Genomic DNA, 14,123 nt, shown 5'->3' on the forward strand with positions numbered 1-14,123 from the left:
AATAAGTTATTTGGAAACAGAACAGAAAGAAAATTCTAAAGGAAACTAAAATGATATTAATACTTTGTCGATATGAATGTTGTAACAGTCTGTTTGGATAGCATATAATGGGAATTGGGGTGAGGAATACCCATAAAAAACACTTAAGGGAAGAAAAGCTCCTTCTTTGTTCTGTGTATTTTTCTTAAAAGTGTTTTTGTTGCATTCAGTGCATCTTCCACTGTCCAAACTTGGGGGTATTGTGGTAATTTCTATGGAAAGGATAAGATAAAAATGTAAATTTTCACATATTTCAAGACAGCCTTCCCTTAAGTTTCCTCCTTGCATCTGTATGTGTGTATGTATATACTTAAACCTTCTTTCCAGGGTAGGATTAGGTAGAGTTTTTAGTTATAGTGAGGACCAGGTGATAAAGTAACACTACATCATAATTTGGGTAATTGTTTATCTGCATCCTGTATTGATGGAAATTATTTTTAATTCCACAGGGAAATAAAAGAGTTAAGCATTACTTCAAACCTAGCAAAAATGTTATTACCTGTTTATTTCCTAATGACTATACATCTATGTGATCATCACATGCCAAGGACTTAGAAGCATAGCCCTAGATATTTTTCACTGTCCTTTCACAGTGAGTATGGAAAATTAGGTTTATTAATAAATTCAGAAAATGGGGAAAATATTTCTCAAGGAAAAATTTATCTAATAAGCACTAGCATTTTTATTTATTTCACTTATATTTCACTTTCATCCTGTTTTATTAATATTGATATGAAAATTTTATTTCAGACACTAGGATGACTAACGATAAGGTATAAAAGACAATGAAGCCAGAAGACAGGCCCTCATAATGTCTGTAGTTCAGAGGCTATAAATCTGATTTTATTCCTAAGAATATGACTCAGGGTGAAGAGTGAAGAGCAAAAAGGATGTAAGACATGAGAAAGAAGAAAGAAGGCATGTACTGATACCCTGAGCCTACACAGTCAATATATAGTTCCCATTTAAGCAAAAATACGTATTTTCTGCATATCTTTCAAGCAAATTGCACTTCAAAAGAATACATGCAAAAGTATTCTTCTTCAGCACTTTTTCAGGAATTTATTCAAAGAGATTTATGAACAAATGTTTTCTCTGTCTTTGTTATCTTTCAGCTGATTAAGAGTTTGCTTGGATCACAGAATCGTTTCAGTTGGAAAAGACCTCTAGGATCATTGAGTCCAAACTAGACCATAGCAGTCCAAGGACCATGTCCAGTCATTTCTTGACCACTTCCAGGGATGGTGACTCCACCACTGCCTGCCTTGGACAGTCCATTCCAATGCTTAATGACCCTTTCCATGAAGAAATTCCTCCTGATGTCCAACCTGAACCTCCCCTGGCACAGTTTCAGACTGTCCTCTCGTCCTATCTCTGCTGGCCTGGCAGAAGAGGGTGACTCCCATAACCTCCTTTTAGGAGAGAGTGACAAGGTCACCCCTGAGCCTCCTTTTCTCCAGGCTAAACAACTCCAGCTTCTTCAGCCACTCCTCACAGGACTTGTGCTCCAAACCCTTTGGCAGCTCCATCGCCCTTCTCTGGTCTCACTCCAGCACCTCTGTGTGTTTCCTGCAGTGGGGAGGCCCAAAACTGAGCATAGCTTTTGGGGTGTGGCTTCACCAGTGCCAAGGATGGAGGGACAACCATTGCCTTGGTCCTGCTGGCCATGCGATTCAACATCAGTATTTTACATATTTGGCAAACAGAATGTGGGTGAAACATCATTGCATTTGGTATCAGACAGGGACTGAGTACTCTGCCAACTCTGAAGAATTACAAGATACCAAAAAAGTAATGGTGTGGTGTCTTATCAGTACAATGTGATGACATTTACCACAAGATTTATTCTTTATTCAAAGAGCCTCTTTTGTGAAATGAATATCACACTAGTATACCAGGAAATCAGATTGCTCTGAAGTCATCTACACTTACATTCAAGGGGATGTTCACTTCTCCTTTCAATTTTTCCTTGAAGGAAGCTGTCTTCTTTCCCTCTGTCTTCCTGCTTCTTCCAATGACAGTCGTGGTCTTGTCAGAGCTTCCTAAAGGCACTAAATACCCTTGATCCTGGTAAACTCAGCAGTAAATGAGTGTGCTTGGGTCTTGTGAAGAGGTGACTTGAGTTTCTGTGTTTAGTTCCACACAGAGGTCCCAGAGGAATTGTGTGTGGCTGTAAGATCACACACTGCATGCATTCACACTGGAGTGGTGTTGACATTTACAGAAGCATCAAAGTTCACAGCTGTCCATCCTTTTATAGACAATCAATAAATCATATGTCAGCTCTGGTGATTGTGCATGTCAAGTAACAAACAAGGCATCAGCATCTAAGGTCTTAAAGATGGTGCACTGTTTTTGTGGTGGAAATCTGCTCTTGCTAAAAGAAGGAAATGGGGAGGAGGGAAGAAATTCTATTATTTGCTGCTATTTCTGACTTTGGTCAGGAAATGCAAAATGTTTATGGATAAGAACAGAACCCTCCCAAGTAAAAGAAGAGGAAAAATCTGCATGATCTCTAAACTTCCCTACTTGTCATCAGCTGACAGATCTGAAAAATGAAAACCACTTTTGATATTTACTGATTTTATGCTACCAGATGGTGCATGGCACTTCCAGACCAATGTGATGGGGAAGATAGGAATGGATGGAAAACAAAGCAGATCGTAATTGTAAGCATCCTCTTTTATAATTCTGACCATTTGCCACTTCATAAATTAATCAATCTGATTTCCGATGTATGGTTATAATTCTACTGGAAGGCAGACTAGAATAAAGAGATCCTGGTCTGCATCCCAGATGAAAATAAAGATTTAAAAAAAGAAACAGAAGTCTGTGAGACTCTGTCATCAACTCTTTGCTTCCACTGGTTCCCTTCTGACTTAAAGGTATTTATTGTCTAAATTAGTGTGAATGTTTTGCAGGATTGTATTCATATTACTAAGTGGCTTTGCAATAAACAGCTAAAAGTAGAAAACATTACAATTCTGTCTCCCAGACTGTAATTTTCTGCAACAATAGTAATGCATTAGTCCTGGCTTTGACTTCTCTTCTGCTTATAAGGGCGTGTTTTAATGCATTTTTGGATCTACTGTACCTCATCATTCTGGGGCAGTTCATTGACTTATTTCCAACCAATAAAACACAAGCAAATGCTGATGATCTGAGGTCTGGAATTAAACATAACATCAAGGATCTCCCCTCAAGATGGCACTACTGAACTGCTTCACTTACCCATGAACCCTTATGTAATCTTGTTTATACATCATCAGGGTCATTTTAAAGCTAAGATCACACGATGCTAATTTGGTCAATGATTTTCACTTTCATTTTGGCAAAATGCATCCTTTATATCTAAGCACAGACATTTAAAGGCAATATTTTTTGAAGGCTCTGTCTATAGACTTGTAGTCAGGGAATACTTGTTAAAAAATAGCCAGAATTGTACTTTTTGATCTGCCTTAAAAACCCTGGACCACTCTGAAATCTGCTACACAGATTTGTGTACAAGAGATTTACAAGCCTCTTTTCCTGTTGGTGGAGGCTCTGGATCTTTGCCTTAACATGTGAATTGAGAAGGTCAGTACAAAGTAAGGGTGAGAATGGGAAGGATTTATTTTTCCAGAAGTTGAAAATGGAGAGAGTCCCTGCACACTTCTATCTATCACCACTCTCAAGGAGGAAAACTTGGCTTTCCATCACCCTACTAGAGTCTCTTGAAAGTGTAGAAGTCAGAGGTCATACAGCATCTAGAGGTGAAAGGCCTGGGCCAATGTCATTACTTCTCCTCTGATCATAAACTTGGCAAGAAATACACCTCAAACCTTCCCCTTGCTGTCCTGAGCTCTGCATATCCACACAGTCTTCCAGACTGGAAGATTCATTGCAAAGAAATTCTGGACTGTGATCAGCAGGGCAGTCTGTAGAAAATAGATGCCTTTCTTGGTGTTTCCTTTTCTGACTTTCCACAGTTGTCCTCAAAATCCTTTTCACTGAGAGGGCAGCTTTTCTTAACAATGTTGTAAAGAAATATTTTTCTGTAGGGAGTTCTCCAGAGAATTTCTGTATAGTTTGGGAGAAGACATCAAGGAACACCTTGCTGATCTATATCAATGAACTGTAGAAAGAAACTGAGAGTATCAATGAACTGTAGGAAGAAACTGAGATAATTAATTTGCACTGGCAATCACTTTATAAACCACAGGAAAGAATCTTGTTATACTTCATTCAAGGAGAATGTTGTAGGAGATTAAATGAAATCCTCATTGAAGGACCAAAGAACATGGGTATTCTATGCCAAAACTATGTTCTGCCTTGAGTGGCTGATTCATCATAGCAAAACCTCACCTGTGTACCTATGAATGATGTGAAACAATCTGAGTAACACAGAACTGGGAAAAAGGTTTCCCACTTCCCATCTTCCACTGAAAGATGAGTAGCATCATATGCCCATATTCAGTTCAAAATATCTTGTGTTTTGTAACTCTTAAATGTCTCCTCCATGTAGATGAGATCTGGGTTTTTATGCATAAAAAGGTGATTAGATTTTTTTTCCGTTTTGTTTTCTTTTTTGATGTAGCAATCTGCAAGAAGTGTACAAATTTGTGTGTGCCCTCCCTATTATGTGGCACTGATATAGCTTAGCCTATGCTTAGCACAAAATTTATTCTATCTCTATGAGACTTCTGGGATCAGACCCTGTGAGACCAAAACCTGGTGTGCTTGATTTCATAAGGTGTATCACCTCTCCCTCAAAAATGTTGCCTTCCCATAGGTGCAATTGCAGAGATCTCAAATTACTGTGAAAGGAGCTTCCTGTCTGCATGTGATGTTGCAACAAGAGATGGCCAAAAGGGGCAAATTTTGCCTAGCATACTCTGAGCTGAGACATTTAATAAAGGTTCCTTAGACAACACTGGATATTTCTGCAAATGGTGTCATGCTGAAAAATAATAATTTAACATGAGCTGTGACAGAACAGTTGAGGGAAGTAATACAAAGACAGCATGTGGGACCTCTGCCTTAAACAATGATCCCTGAGGGAATCCATGAGAAGGGATTGCCACCCAGGATGCTGAAGGGTTTATTTCTGTGCTCACTGAGAATCACTGAGCATTACTACAAATCCCCAAATTGATACCATGGATTTCACTCTCCACATAATAAAAAATGGTGTTTTCAGAATCTGGTGAAGTTACTTGGGAACAAGTGGGTATTATCCATTGTTTGTTTAACAGGAAGTTTGATTGATTGGTACATCTAACAAGCTTTTGGAAGATGGAGGAAGAAGTGCATATTGAACAACATTTGCTTTATAACAAAAGCCCAGACTCCAATGACAATGTTAAAAATACACATTATAATTCCTGGGGTTTTTGGTAAAGGAAATCACCTGAATAAACCCTTTTGTCTTTCTCCTTCTAGGAAAAATTTCCATTGCTTCCTGGGCCTTCATCCCAAAAGCCCATATGCATGTGCTGCACTTCACAACATGGACCTTCTGACTGATTTCTGTAAGGCAACTTTGTGGAAGTATTTTCAGAATTAAGATCCTGTGTCTACCATGGCTGAGCTGCAGGACATACTTTGCTGATTGACTGCTCAGTGGTTGAATTATTATTGATTGCTGATGTTGCTGGTGTGCTCAAAGTGTCGTAAATGCTGTCCTTAGAAGGCACAGCCCCTTCTACATAGTGTGATGGTTGGAAAAAGTATGAGACAAGGGATGAAGGGTAAGGGAGGAAGGCAGATAAAATGTGAAAATAAAGCTAGAGACACTTCTAGTCTTCAATACCTGCTGTTCCTTTTGCTCTGGCAGACAGGGAAACAATTGCAGAATGTTTCTGACTGTATGAAAGAATAAGAGTTTCTAGTTCTGCAGTAAGAAACTCAGAACCTCACCTTAAAAAATTATTTTCTGAAGACATCGTTACTGTCTTAGAATGACAAAATTTTCACTCCCACGAATCTATACCTATTATACTTGTCTCCATTTTTTTTTTGTTTTCTATCCTTTCTCTTCCCACTCCTCAGACTTCATTGCATGGCTATGATTTAGTAGCTTACTGAATGGTTCCTCTACTATCCATGCATTTGGTTAATATGACTTAAAGTTATTCCCAGATTTAAGGATAACAAAAAATAAAAAAGCAGAGAAAAAATAAAGTGTAAGTGAATCTTTGCATCTCAGCCAACTCAGCCTTTAAAAGTGACCTGCTCTTAATTATATATTGAATAGTTCCTTTTGCTTAGAATATATAGTGAATATAAATGGTGCAAGGAAGTGAACTTCTAACTGCTAAATCTGCCATATCCAGTCATGTATTGAATGCCTCTGCTTTCATACTCTGCAGCAGTGCAACGTGAAGTAACATAGGAATTTCTGGTGAATGAATGAACTTGGAATAATGGATGTGGATAAGTAGTAAATGTATGATATGTCAGTTTGATTCCAATGAGAAAGCAATATTCTCATGTCCAAGCTGAAGTAAGAAAGGCACTACTAAGCTAGGCTTTCTCAAAGAAGCAGCTCCACTGCTAGATGGAATCTAATCAATGCAAGCCTGCTTACAGGGAGGTTGGCATCAAAACACAACAGCTGAAGTGTAGCAGATGGCTTGATTTGAAGGAGATGTAAACAGAGGCTGAATAACTAAGCATTGCATTCTGCAGATGTCAAAGTTTCCAGGCTGTAAAAAGTTTAGTCTAAGTGCTCTCCTGAAAGCTCTTTTTGTTTTTGGCTACCTAAGACCTGAACTCTACCCACGCTCTCTCCATGTAGTATCTTAGAGGCATCTGAATTGTCTGGTTTTCCAGCATGTGGTTGATGAGAAGTTGTCCCTGAAAGGCTATAAAATGCAGAGGATTGTAATTTCTCTTCTGATGTGTTTCTCTTCTGTTTCTTGTACATGGATCCAGCCAGCTCTGGGTGCTCTAGGGACTTATTTCTCAGTAGCAAAGAAAGACTGCAAAGGTGAGGAGAGCATTGACATTGATACAGTTAAAGGATAGGGAGGTGCAAGGATGGGGTGGTTGATTCCAATTTCCTGCAGATCAGGGAAGTAACAAAATACTCTTTTCCTTCCCCTCACATTCCCAGCTTGTTCTATGGGGCTTGTGTATGAGGAAGGAGGTTTATGCCTGCAGAATGGCAGAAAACCAAAAAGCAAGGCTGTGTGCAGCAATTGTCTGTGTGGCAGGTTGATTTCTAGTAGTCCTCCAAAGAAATACACAGACTTGAAAGCTGTATGAGTCAGTCCTGATCTGTTCCGTGCATTTTCTGCTGCCTACTTCTTTTGTCATCTTCTCCCACTTGTGACTTGCACTTCTTTTCATATCACACTTCTGCTGAGAACAGGCCGCTACTTTGCAGATTATAAGGACCATTCATTGCTTTCAATCTTCCCTTAAAACACTCTGCCATTGAAAAGAAAAATTGTGAGATCTCTTCACCAGCAATAACTGGCCTGTGCATCATATTCTGCAAGTGAGATAGTGAGTTGTTCATTCTCAATGTGCTCTCCAAAGGGTGTACTTGATGCTGTATACACAGCAGTAGCTTCCAAAGTCGGGTAATTCAAACTGCTAGGGCAGGTGTTTTGATTAATCTTCAAGGAAAAGACAGCAAATGGCAGTGCAGAGTGGAATAATAGCTCATAGGCTGAGTCTACCTGGAAACTGATACGAAGAAAGGTCTATGAAGAGAACACTGTTTCATGGTTTATGAGTAGTGGAGAATGAAGTTCAATAGAAAGAATGCTGTGAGAAAATGTACTCAAATTTAAAGAATATGTCTTGTCTCTTGCTCTCATCTTTAGTTAATTGCAATTGTTCTTAAAGGGTAAGTATATAATAAAGGAATTTTTGTCCCATTTCTACCTTGCTTTGCAGGAATTCTGACTTTATGCCCTCTAAACTTTGGGCTACTGCCAGCAATGCAGCTTAATTAGAGTAATATGCCTGTCTCCAACCACCAGCAGTGCAATTCTATGCCTTCTACTGCCGACTTCGTGAAAGGTTACCAAACAACACCCACAGTTGTCCCTCCAGTTCCTGCTCAGAGGAGTCCTTCTTACCTCTGAAACAAGGATTTTAAAGTCATTCTTTGGATTCCTTTGGCTGTCTCTGTGGCATAAAGATGAAGGGTTTTAAAATTGGAATTGGATGCCCCTTGACACTGGCTGAACAAAGGCTAATTTCAATAGTGACTTCAGCTGATACAGATAATCTCAAACCATGCTATGAGGATATTTATGATAGTGAAAGAGATGGACTTTACAGGAAGAACAAAAAATTACTGTGCTTCAGCAATTATTCAGTTTGCAGTATTGCCTAAGAGTGGGGTTTTTTTTTTATTATGTCAACAAAGCTAGAGGTAATCAACTTCAATCTGAGACAGAATGTCATGGTAGATAGTAACCATGAATGACATTGGCCAGTGTGATGATTTTGCTGGTGAAATTACTGTTAAAGCTGACAATTAATTTCTGACATGTGGAAAACATTTTGCTGTAGTCTTGGGCACGGGCCACATGGGGAAGTGAAAGTCTACATCTCTCTGAAAGTGTAATTGTGTGGTGTATACATAGACTATGGGTTCACATCTTTTTGGTTTTAAATTCAGATGCACAGGTAAACATTCCCAATTGTGAAGATTTTCTTCCAGATAATTATTTTTAAATGCTAAAGTGATCAGAAGTAAAGTTCAGATCCAAACTGAAATTAACACTGTTTGGTAAAATGTGTTTTCAAAATTAGGTGCAAGTTCATATTCAACTATAGCTAAATGCCCTTCCTTCCTGAAAGGAGGAAGATAGTGAATTATGTAATTAAAGAATTAATAGAGTAAAACAGAGACAGATAATGTCTGTGATTTTCTTTGAAGTTCTGGCTGTTTTCACACAAGGTGTCAAAAGCCAGTGCTTTATCCTGAGCAACCCATTTCACCTCCCTTTCCCTGAACATGCCACGTCACTGAGACCTTGGCAGTACCCAGAAAGCCCAGGCACTGCACCGATGGACATCAGCAGATTTGAGACATCAGTTTCTCAGCCAACTCTGGGTTTACCTTTGTCCTTTTGGACTCAGCAATTCCTTGCTTCTCTAGCTGCATCTTCCACTGGATGCCTTTCATTGCAAACTCCCTGTGTCTTCTGGCCATGAATGAACACTTCAGTCTTCTGGTGCAAATTAGGCCTTCTCAGCTGCAAGGCACTCACCAAGGAGTGCTGCTCTGTGGAGTGCTGCACACTCTCAGCTGAGGCCTCATGCAGGGGAGATGCTGTGCATGGGAGCTACCAATGGGAACCCTGTTTTTGTAGCAGCTTGACAAAATTCCTCTTCCTTCTGCTTCTGTGGGGTGAGTTCAGCACCAGCCAATTGCTCTGCTTTTCCTTAGGGATCTTGTGTGGTATTTCAGACAGTGTTTCCTGCAGATTTATATTTATGTTCATATTGATATATATATTTATATACATAGTTATATATTTATGTACATACACATCTGTATGTATATATAGAGTTATATGTTCCAGCTTGTTCAGATTCTTTTGGAGTAGATGCTGCTAACATACTGTTTTCTAAGCTTCAGATGTGGCTATTTGCCATATGCAAGGAAAATGTTATGACTTTGTTTAATAAAACAAGAAAGAATTTCCAAGCTGGTCCAAAATAATCTAGGATATGACCCTGGCCAATATCAGATACTTCAGAGAAAAATTTAAAGGATGCTACGGTATGTATTTCTGGAACAAACTCGTTAATTATATAGAACAAACCAAACTTAACTGCCACAGTTACTGAGTGAATAGGAACCATCCATTGTAAGAAGACAAAACATGAGTGGAGTCAGCTGTTATCATCCCAGTGATGTATGGAGTGTGAGGAGGTCAACACAGTCTCCAACTTACTCCAAACTTTCTGCTTCTCACACAAACAGATCATTTGCTTCAGTGTGGCAGCAGGGACTGCACACCCCTGTCACTAATTAAACTGTGGGGTTGTTTGTCTCAGCTGTTTACAACTGAAGTGTTCATGTATATTCTCATAAATCTTGTTCGACTGGTTGCTTACCCAATTCTTCTCTGTGGTGTTTCTCAAACACACCAGTTATAGCCTTTGCTTTCAGTTTCTGAAGCTCTGCAGGAGGGGAGTTTCTCTACACTGACAATCAGATACCAATATTTACAGTGTATAATGAACTTCAGAACATCCATGAGCTATTGGACAGCTTTCTTTCAATATCCTTTAAAGAAAAATCTCTGGTATGGGGTTCAGCTGAGAAAATGGGATTTCCTTTCCAGAGGCTCCAAAATGCCTTGGAGTCATATCCTTTCCCTGGTGTTTCATGTGAGCCTTTTTGACTGTCTGTGAGCCTACAGTTTCCCAGCAGTGAGTGGGCTGTGCCAACCAAGCTTCAGTCTCTGCTTGTCAGATGTGTCACTGGACCTGACTGCCCCTGAAAGGTAATTGGCACATTTCTGCCAGGGATCCACTCGTCATGGCTGACCTGCCCACAGTCAGAGCTCATCGTAAGACAGCCGTACCATCAACCCTCAGAAAAGCAGCTCAGACACAAGTGTGGGGTCACTGAAAATGGTGGGGAGACCTGGCTGCAAACCTGCTTTGCTGGGCTCTTCCTACTTCCCACACATCCTGCACCTTCAGGGATGAAAGGATAGAGAGAAGATAACACAGATGAGTGCCTCTGGTCTGAAGTCCCTTTCCTAATGAGTAGCTCTGGACATGTGCCCTGAAGAGACAATACCTCCACAGCCATTGTGTTTGGGGTTATACAATGCTGAGTTACACAGTTTTTGCTGTGCATGTTTCTGCTGGGGGCTGCCAGAACCAGTGGCTCTGCATGTTGCTCCTGCACCCAGGCACTCAAACATCGACATTGCTGAATGCACACCATGATAGGAAAGCATTATTTAGAATTATTTTTTTTAAATGACTAACCATGAATATTAATTCAATTTTACTGAAGAAATTTTAAAAGCCAAATTAAAACATATGCCTGATTTAAAAAACAAAACCCCACAAAACCTGAAAAGCATCTTTGTGAGGTCTATTTAAATGTTTGGAGGCAATTCTGAGACAAGCATCTAAATATAGTCGAGTGATTCAAGAGTTACATTAGCCTTCATGATACCAGCACTAACTTGTCTGGCAGACAGCCAAAGCTGCAAGGCCAGATTGAGAGCTGCTGGAAAGTGGACTTACTTGTCTTGAGGAAAGCAATGCCAGTTGGTTTTATTCTTTTACATGTATATTACATGACTAAAATATGTAGAGAAAGAACATAGGATATAACTAACACCAAATGTTCTTAATTTCTGACTCACTGACATTGAAGTATTTTAAATGCTGTGCAAAAACCAGTGTGTTTGGCTGAAAAATTTGCATAATGCAAGTAGGATGCTTGTGCAAATAAGTACTCTATAGCACAGCAGTATTTCTCAATATTGGGGCACCTCTCCTATGAAGATAGGCTGAGAGAGCTGGGGTTGTTCAGCCTGGAGAAGAGAAGGCTGCAGGTAGAACTTATAGCACCTTCCAATACTTAAAGGGGGCTACAAGAGATGTGGAGAGGGGCTTTTTACATGGGCAGGTAGTGATAGGATGAGAGGGAATGGCTTTAAATGACAGAGGGAAGGTTTAGATTAGATATTCTGTATCTATATTCTATATCTAATATAATATAAATATATTCTATATTTAGGAAGAGATTTTTTACTGTGAGGGTGATGAGGAACTGGAACACCCAGCTGTGTGAGAAGATGTGGATATCCCATTCCTGGAAGTGTTTAAAATTGGATGGGACTTTGAGTAGCCTGGTCTAATAGGTGTCCCTGCCCACGGCAGGGGGATTGGAAAAAGGTGATCTTTAAGATACTTCCAACCCAAACCATTCTGTGCTTCTGTTATGCTATAAATAAACGAATGCACATTTTATGAAATAGTGGAAGGGTATTCTGAGATCTTCACTTCTAATATAGTGAAGATCTCTCCAGAAATGCTTACTCACAACAGAAATAACCTGAGTGACAATTCATTTATGTCTTCCTTATGACTTGTCCTTCCTCTGTATAAGTTAGTATTCTTTATGGAATTGTGGGTGGCTGAAATAGCTCTTTCTGATTAACAAAGCATTCCTGACATCTGAAAGGCTATTCAAAATCTTCTCCCATTTCACCTCAGCTGTAATCAGATTTATCAGCCTTTCTGAGACACTGGAAGTCTCAGCTCAAATGTTAGATCTAGTCTTGAATCACTAAATCCTGTCAACAGCAAAAGATTTCCCATATCGCAAGCCTACTCTTTTTGGTGAGATACACCACTGTGAAATGGCTGCAGCAGTCCTACTTCTGGCACTTCTGTAAAAGTGTTGGCAGTGCTGAGAAGACCTGGCTATGAGGTAGAGCTGGCTCCCAGGCTCTGGAGTAACTCAAGTGCAGGGTAGGCTTTGTGGAAGGCCACTGTGCCCACTAGCCAGTTATCTGTAAGATAAACCCTTAACATTTCTAATCGTGGGACATTTTATGCAAACCCTAGGTACCTTACCTTATTACATTCTTAATTCCTGTCCCAGCTTTGGACGCTTTGATATACCAGAGACTAAGTTGTTTTGTAATTGCTTTAATAAAAGTGCAGATGAAAATCAGTTAGAGCTGCACTACTGGCAGCAAATGAATTTCACTTAGAAGCTATTACAGCTACCAACCCCAAATTATCCTCATCCCAGCTCGAGTGGTGCCTCAGTCAGCAATTCACCTTTTAAAATGTTCTTTGTGTGAATAAGAGAAAAAAGAACCTAATTGTCCTTTGTTGTAATTTTTATTGGTGCATTTCCAGTGGATCTTTTTGCTTAATATTATAACAGAGTAACTCAGCAGCTTTGTGTGTGAATCCAAGTAACCATTTGAATTAACATCACTGCCATGGAAAATGGAGGCAAATCCTCAGCCTGGAGATTCAGCCCTTGGCTCCTGCAGAATCTGACACAAGCACCAAGAAAATTTTTGATGGGTTTTCAGCTTGAACTAGGTCAGTTGTGGCCACATCTCTGGTGTGGGATTCTGGATGCCATGGTCCAGAAAAGCACTGGCAAGTGCTGTGAGATACCCTGAGCATGGAACAACAGAAGCACTTCATAGTCCCCACTCTGATAGCATGTTTTCCCCACTGCTGCACAATCCTTGTTCTGATCTGATCATGGAGGCTTTTGGTAGAGGGAAAGCAATTTGGGTCTGAGGAAGCTCAGCAGTGTCATCCCCAGCCACCAGCAATGCAAAAGGCAGTTCCATTCCTGCCTCTTCCCCATGGGTACAATGAGGCATGGATCTTGGTTCCCTATGGTGCTCATATGTGCTGGCTCTAGAAATGCAGAGGGGTTTCAATTTCCAGTGAGTGCTCAGGATATTCAGCACTTCAGGAGCTGTTAGAAACTTGAAGGTTTGGTTGTTAATACAGGACTTTTCTGGTGCATGTCCTTTTGCTTGTAGGGGTGACAATCATTTAAAGAGCAAGAAGTGCAAGAGGGAGGATGCTGAGACTCAGGGACACCAACACCAGACTGAAAGGCTTCAGAGCTGCTTGGGGGTTGCAGGGTCCGTGCCTCACTGAGACAAGGAATAGGAACAGGAAACGTGATATCACTTTTTGGTGGTTGCATGACTTCAGTGCAAAACACCTCATTCACAGAACAGGACAGTTGTTTGAAGATAGGTAAAAATGAGAGCAAAAAGGCTCACTAAGGAACCAACTAATAAGTTTGCTTTCTTTGGAAGGAACTGTGTATTCCTTTCTGCAAGTCTTTCCACACTCAGGGTGAATGAAGCAGGCCATCAGGAGCTCTGCTATGGGTAGCAGTGACAGAAGAAGGGCTAGCAATGTGGAAGTTCAACTGGCTTAAATGTCCAGGAGAAATCAGGGAGATTTACCTAATGAGAGTCTGAACAAAGAGAGTGTGGGAGCAGATTTTGATTTCCCCAGAATGTGGTCATTTCATTATAATTTAACTTCTTAAATCTGTTATGTTCTATTCAGCAGTTCTTTGTGTTTTTCAGTTAAGATCAGCTCTTTCA

The 14,123-nt window shown here is 40.1% G+C and overlaps 1 long non-coding RNA gene across 2 annotated transcripts in view; it reads left to right on the top strand.

The window, feature by feature from the left end:
• Positions 1–6,339, top strand: part of LOC148224240 (uncharacterized) — a 43,333-nt gene extending 36,994 nt beyond the window's left edge. For both annotated transcript variants that reach the window (XR_015802845.1, XR_015802846.1), the window contains 2 exons: positions 1,155–2,708; positions 5,461–6,339. This is a non-coding gene — a long non-coding RNA (uncharacterized LOC148224240). The remainder of the gene's footprint in view (positions 1–1,154; positions 2,709–5,460) is intronic.
• The last annotated feature ends 7,784 nt before the right edge of the window (positions 6,340–14,123 follow it).

Source organism: Sturnus vulgaris, chromosome 3 (genome assembly GCF_052056855.1).
Source record: "Sturnus vulgaris isolate bStuVul1 chromosome 3, bStuVul1.hap1, whole genome shotgun sequence".
Lineage (NCBI taxonomy): Eukaryota > Metazoa > Chordata > Aves > Passeriformes > Sturnidae > Sturnus > Sturnus vulgaris.